This window comes from Engystomops pustulosus, chromosome 9 (assembly GCF_040894005.1).
Source record: "Engystomops pustulosus chromosome 9, aEngPut4.maternal, whole genome shotgun sequence".
Classification (NCBI taxonomy): Eukaryota; Metazoa; Chordata; class Amphibia; order Anura; family Leptodactylidae; genus Engystomops; species Engystomops pustulosus.
The window spans coordinates 10,516,514-10,524,392 of NC_092419.1; positions in this window are offsets into that span (position 1 = coordinate 10,516,514).

Here is a 7,879-nt window from a genome sequence, read left to right on the forward strand (position 1 = left end):
TAAAAAACAGCATATTCTGCCAGAGGGGGCGCACACAAGTATGTCAGTACCAGAGGGGGCGCACATAGTACACGTACATACGGGTAGTATCATCTTAATATTGTGCCCCCCCAGCAGTTCCCCTTCATACTGACCCCCCAGCAGTTCCCTTCATACTGTGCCCCCCCAGCAGTTCCCCTTCATACTGACCCCCCAGCAGTTCCCTTCATACTGTGCCCCCCCAGCAGTTCCCCTTCATACTGACCCGCAGCAGTTCCCCTTCATACTGTGCCCCCCAGTAGTTCCCCTTCACACTGCCCATCAACCTCCCTAGCAGATCTTTATACTTGTAAAGGTATAGTATGGGAGTGTCTTATATTGCTTAGCACAGTGCTGTGTAATATCCGAAACCCTCATAGACCCTGGAAGGAATTTTTCATACGCTGGCACATCAAAATTGTATCATGAAAAACCTGCCCTTCCTCAGCGCGGAATATATAAGAACACTCCGGCTTCCTGATATCTCCGTCGGCTAGCTGCACTCTCGCGCGCTCGGCAAGCTGCACGCTCGGCAAGCTGCACTCTCGCACGCTCGGCAAGCTGCACGCTCGGCAAGCTGCACTCTCGCACGCTCGGCAAGCTGCACTCTCGCACGCTCGGCAAGCTGCACGCTCGGCAAGCTGCACTCTCGGCAAGCTGCACTCTCGCACGCTCGGCAAGCTGCACTCTCGCACTCTCGTACGCTCGGCTAGCTCTCGTACACTCGGCTGGCTGCCCTCTCGTACACTCGGCTGGCTGCGCTCTCGTACGCTCGGCTAGCTCTTGCACACTCGGCTGGCTGCGCTCTCGTACACTCGGCTAGCTGCGCTCGCGTACACTCGGCTGGCTGCGCTCTCGTACACTCGGCTAGCTGCGCTCTCGTACACTCGGCTAGCTGCGCTCTCGTACACTCGGCTAGCTGCGCTCTCGTACACTCGGCTGGCTGCGCTCTCGTACGCTCGGCTGGCTGCGCTCTCGTACGCTCGGCTGGCTGCGCTCTCGTACGCTCGGCTGGCTGCGCTCTCGTACGCTCGGCTGGCTGCGCTCTCGTACCCTCGGCTGGCTGCGCTCTCGTACACTCGGCTGGCTGCGCTCTCGTACACTCGGCTGGCTGCCCTCTCGTACACTCGGCTGGCTGCCCTCTCGTACACTCGGCTGGCTGCGCTCTCGTACACTCGGCTGGCTGCGCTCTCGTACACTCGGCTAACTGCGCTCTCGTACAATTCTGCGCTTCTCAGCTTATGATCCACTATCTTGTAGGTGAGGGATAACATGTAAACTCTGTACCACTTTACAGGGTCAAAGAGAGGGAAAGTGACCTGAGGTCAGAGGATAATCCTGCCTAACGGTATCTGCACATGTTGCAGAATATTTATAATGTCACCAGTAGAGGGCGCTTTTACATTGCTACTCTCTATTCTATCCCTTCTTTCTCTTGCCAAGTTAACACAAAAGTTTATTGTGCCCCGGTGTGACATGAACACGATGCACCTCTCTCCGGGTCTGGTCCGCTGTAAATATTCCAGCTATTTCTCCTTGTTCTTGATACGGCATGTCTACAGGGATCTGCTCCAGGACTGAATTCCTTGTCAGCCCTTGTTACACCCACATCTGGATCCAGTGCCAATTGTTCAGTTCTTCTTCTTGACAGTGGATGGCGCTAGTGCCTCACCCATAGCAAAGTGGCAGCTTCTCCCATATATCCTACTCGTAGCTCTATATGGGGTGCACCTGCTCTCTCGGCTCCTATGGGATTCTCTTATGTTACAGCAGCTCATTGATATTGAGCCCCTCATTTGAGATGTAGCTAAGGTTGCGTTTACACGTTGCGGTAGAAATTGGCATGTGAATGCGGTCTAAGTAACGCGGTCATACTGCCACCAGCTGTGCTGATGTTTCTAGATGGAACGTATATGGCACAATCACAGGACATGTCATAAATGTGCAATTTTTTGGGGGTCCCATGTATTCAGGGGGATGGGCAGGTTCTTACTTAAAGGGGGCGCAGAGGTAGAAGTCGATACCAAGCCTTAAGACGCATTCACATACTGCTTTTAATTCACGTTCAGGCTACAAAACTAGACATCTATGGTCATCCGCCCAGGGAAGATGCTGATTATGTGTCACTGATAATTAGGAGAAAGACATTTTGGGATAACCACCCCCAGCATCTGGTGCTCGGGCACACCCTGGAAACGAATCGTTAGAATATAAAAGTTCACAGTCCAAAACTTTTTGACGTTTGAGTTTCCCTTCAATAGTCATAGTTTATAGAAATTTCCTATACATTGATATCATAGATGGGGACAGTGAACTCTCCGTCGCCTTTGGACTTGGCACGTAAAGAGTTACTGCGCTGAGTGCGGAGGCCGAGTGTTGTAAGATGGAGTGAGAAGTGTGTGTGAAGTTCTCCAGATTTGGACCATATATGAACATTCCTCTCTGTACAAATAACCCCCCCCCCCCCTTACACCCCACCTCTGCAATCTTTACACTTACTCAGGGTTTCCTACCTCCCCCCTTACATACGGGCGCACCCAGGCACGCAGGGTCACCTCTAGGTTATGCCCAGAGATATAACGTGTGCCGCTCACCAATGTCATCAATTACACGCTCCGAAAATATTCCAGGGAGGACAATAGAGGGAAGCGAAGGTTTTCTAGGAATGTATATTGAGGATTCGGTGTGAGGGGGTGTATAATGGGGTGTTATGTATATGGCAAATCTGGAGAGTTCAGAGCGTATACATGAACTCCTTTCCGATTTCCACTCCCAACTTTCAGTTCTGCCCTCAGACACTTTTGATAAATCTCCCCCATTAATAAATTGGCAGTTTCTGAGAGATTTGCCTAATGCATTGTGTTATCATTGTGTTTCTGTAATAACGCAACATAAATACATTGGGGGGGGGGGGGGGTATTATATGCCGGTGCTCGTACATCAGCATATGATGGTGTCCACACCCTTCCAGGAGGCTCCGTCCTGCTGACTGAGGTCGCGGTCACACGTACCGCTAGACGTCCGTTCATAACGCGACGCTAGCGCACAGGAGGAGGTCCTCGGCCCGAACGCACATGCGTTTCCAGAGAAACGCATGCGATCGGCTTATCAATCGCATGCGTTTCCCTGTTAACGCATGTGCGGTCGGGCCGAGGACCGCCCCTGTACGCTAGCGTCGCGTTATGAACAGACGCCTAGCGGATCGTGTGAACGCGGCCTTATGGCTGACTGAGCCGTAACCTGCAAACTTTCAGTCGTGTAATTTTGCCTGTGATAGCGAGTGTGTAATTGGGGGCAGGAATGTCCCACGCCAGCCCCTCTCTGCCTTCATGCCACTTCACGCCCACTTGACGGTTTTCTTCAGGGCTTGTACACCAGAAAACTGCCATTAAAAACCCTGATAAATCTCCCCCATTGTGTTAACATGGCGTTTCCGTAAAAAGTAAGATGCTTGTTGGGAGAATTAGGAAGTATTATCCAGAGGACGGAATAACATGGCTGCTTTCTTCCAAAAACAGCGCCTGAACATGGTTTATCATGCTGGTATTGCGGCTGTATAGAAATGAAAGGAGCTTAGTTGTAATATCAAACACCCGGGTCTCATGTGACTTTATGGGGAGATTTATCAGAAGTGTCTGAGGTAAAACTTTTCTAGTTTTCCATGGAAACCGATCATAGCTCATTTTATAAACCTCTGTGAACAGTTCTGCCCTCAGACACCTCCGATAAATCCCCCCCTGTAGGCCCAGTCCTGTCTGCAGCGTGGAGGCAGCAGCCGCCATCTTGGTTTTCTCATGTGACTTTATGGGGAGATTTATCAGAAGTGTCTGAGGTAAAACTTTTCTAGTTTTCCATGGAAACCGATCATAGCTCATTTTATAAACCTCTGTGAACAGTTCTGCCCTCAGACACCTCCGATAAATCCCCCCCTGTAGGCCCAGTCCTGTCTGCAGCGTGGAGGCAGCAGCCGCCATCTTGGTTTTCTGCAGTCCTCCTGATATTGTTATGACACTGGTTTCTTGTTTTGGAGAGATCACGCTGGGCTGCCTCATTCCTCCTCTCTGACAGGCCCCTGTAATCTGCTGATCCTATGACCTGGCATACTTGCACGCGGCTGTGGAATCTGGGGCAGCCCTGGCAGGACAGGGCGCGGTTCTGGTTTTCCTTGCCAGGGACTACATGAGAATTCACTGAAAGTGGAAAAGACAACTATAAGAACTTCACACGGAGCGCCGTGTGAAATGTCCGTATTTACTTGTCTGTCGCTTTAATCTTTCCCATTTTATGACGCCATTAGCCATCCCCCTATTTCTGTGCATGTACTTTACGCATGATCAGTGGGGGTCCGACTCCTGGGTCCCCCCTCCCCCAAGAGATCCTGAATTCATTAAGGTTGCATTCACACTACAGTATGGGGGACGTACATACGGCCGACGTATATGCGGACGATATACGTCCCCCATACACTTGTATGGGCTCGCGGCGCCCTACGGGAGCGGTACGGTGCAGCACACGTGCGGCACCGTACCGCTCCGTAGCCCGGGAAAAGATAGGACATGTCCTATCTTTTCCCGTATTACGGCGCCGCGGCCATACATCGCTATGTCGCTCACCTCCTCCTCCTCTCCCCGCGCTGCTGTGTGCCCGCTGTGCTACGGTGCGGCAGGCTCACGGCAGTGTGCATGCAGCCTTAGGGTGATGGCAAACGCGTTTTTTGAACGCGTTTTTGGCCCGTTTTTAAGCAGTCCGTTGAAAAAAACGAATGCGTTTTTGACCAGTTTCAATTAAGATAATTGGTCAAACCTGTCAAAAACGCATGCATTTTTTAACACAAGCGTTTTTGACGGACTCCTCAGAAACGGCTTCAAAACGCCACGTGTGCCATCACCCTAATGAATGGAGCACCACATTTCCATATTAAATCGAGCAGCAAGACACAAGCTCGACCTGTCGCTCCATCGATTTATGAGGACAGGGCCCTGTCCCCTTGGTTAGTAGAGTCCCTGCGGTCAGAACCTATCGACAGAATGTTACCCCCATCATGTTCATACAGGATAACAATAAAACCTGGTACAACCCCTTGAAAGGGACGTGCAAACAGTTTTCGTTAGCAGTCTTGTGTAATCATTCCTGTTTATATGTTATTAGTAGCAGCAGGACTGTGAAAAAATAGATTTATATTCCAGGATTGGGGAAATGTCCTCACACTGCTGTGCTCCCGGATCTCTGCAGGAAGCAGCCCTTCCTTTCTGCTATAGTGTGCAGTCAAATTAATTTTAACATCTTTTAGTCAGAGCAGAAGGAAGTCTGTGGAGCAGTTAAATGCAAAGAGCTAAGGGCACAGCAGTGTGAGGACCCACCCGAAGAGCTTCAATCCTGGAATATAAATCAGGCTGCAAATAACAACATACACTAACGTAATCTGAGGGGTAGGTAGTAGTGATCCATCCTCAGAGCTTGGTACAGACACAGTGGGGCTCATTTACTAAGGGCTGTTCACCACACTTTTTTCGGACTATGCGCGTTCTTGTAGGGGAAATCGGCTTTCAGAGGCATTTAAGAAGTGTCTGCACCACTATCGTGACGCATGCAACCCTTTTGTGGCGCAGCTGACCTCCATACGACACAAATTAAGGGGTGTGCCGCGGTCGGTCCAACTGATTCGGACTGAGCGCCATATTTGACTTGCAAATTGTGTTGCACGCCCTTTGTTAAAGGCGCACCACAAAAAAGTTGGTTAACTCTGTCGGGCCAATGTGGGGAAGCGACAGAAATCTGGCGCACGATCCTAATGAATCGGTTGCACCCAGAATTATACGCGGAAATAGCACTTCTAGTGACGTTTCCAAGATGGCCGCGCCATCTACTCAGTGCTCATCTCCTCCATTTCCCCAGCGTGTCTACGGGTTAAAACGTTCCTCGAATCTAATAATGACTGTTACGTGAACATGTCCGGACAGAAAAGTGTCTGGATACAGCAGCGGCTTTACATGACGGAGACATACAAAGAGTTTGGAACAAAGTTTTGTTTTTTTTTCAAACTACTATTCACATGTACGACTTGTCCCTGTAAGGTTTTCTATATCAACGTGCACAAAAGTTGGGTGGTAAGATGGATGAGAGCCGACACAGCGGTGCATAGGTGGTGGTGCAGTGGTCACAGGTGCAGGTGTATATTATATTACAGGGATATTTATTAAAGGGCACCTGCCACCTATAAAGGTAGAAGGGGTGGTAGGTGAATGAATGGGACGTGAGGATAGCCCTTTTTTGGGCTAATCCTCACGTCCTGGGTGTCTTTTAGAAAACTTTATTGCAGGCATATGTAAAAATTTTTATGCGGCTACTGGGGCGTGGAGTAGCCGGACATGAGGCTACCGTCGCGGCTACTCCACGCCCCCAGTAGCCACGTTACTCCGCCTACCATTTAATCTTCAGCGTGCAGCTCCTCGTAGCTGCGCGCCCTCGTCCTGGTCCCCCAGCATCTGCGGCCTTCTGCGCATGCGCAGTAGCTCCGGAGCCGCATGCGCAGAACGCAGGGGACCAGGACGAGGGCGCACAGCTGCGAGGAGCTGCGCGACGAAGATTAAATGGTAGGCGGAGGAACAAGGCTACTGGGGCGTGGAGTAGCTGCAACTAGTAGCCTCGTGTCCGGCTACTCCACGCCCCAGTAGCCGCATAAAAAAATTAGCATATACCTGAAATAAAGTTTTCTAAAAGATACCTGGAACGTGAGGATTAGCCCAAAAAAGGGCTATCCTCACTCCTCCCATTCATCCACCTACCACCCCTTCTACCTTTATAGGTAGAATCGGGGTGGTAGGTTCCCTTTAAGTAGAATGTATTATAATGTATATGTGCTGGGGCACAGGGTGGTCAGTTTTGTTGGGAGGAGTATATACAGGGGGTACGGAAAGTATTCAGTCCCCTTTACAGTTTTCATTCTTTGTTTCATAGCAGCCAATTGGTAAGAGCAAGAGAAGATATTTTTGCTCATTTATTAAACAAGAAAAACTGAAATATCACATGGTCATAAGTATTCAGCCCCCGGTGATGAGTATTCGGCCCCCGGGGATCATGTAAGTGATTGTGTAAGTGATATTTTCAGGTGCACAGTGTGTGAATAATACAGTAAGTGATTGTGGTATTTTCAGGTGCACAGTGTGTGAATAATACAGTAAGTGATTGTGGTATTTTCAGGAGCACAGTGTGTGACCTATACTGTAAGTGATTGTGGTATTTTCAGGAGCACAGTGTGTGACCTATACTGTTACTGATTGTGGTATTTTCAGGTGCTGAATTCTGGGGCTGAATTCTGCAGCAGTAAATCGCAGTCCTGAGAGGTCACTATACGGTTTGGTACCTGAGGAATAGCAGATGTCACCTGTGAGTTACTAGTTCATACTTCTACCTGTGTCTGATCAGTCCTGCGGTCAGTTTGGTGACTTTACTGTCATGTGTATGGGCACAATTAAAGGTTTTGTGATAATAATACCTGTGGTTGCTGTAGTTATGACTTGTTATCACACTAGTAAGTGTATACTGTAAAGGATTGTGGTATTTTCAGGTGCACAGTGTGTGAATTATACAGTAAGTGATTGTGGTATTTTCAGGTGCACAGTGTGTGACATATACTGTAAGTGATTGCGGTATTTTCAGGTGCACAGTGTGTGACCTATACTGTAAGTGATTGTGGTATTTTCAGGAGCACAGTGTGTGATGTATACAGTAAGTGATTGTGGTATTTTCAGGTGCTCAGTGTGTGACATATACTGTAAGTGATTGCGGTATTTTCAGGTGCACAGTGTGTGACCTATACTGTAAGTGATTGTGGTATTTTCAGGTGCACAGTGTGTGACCT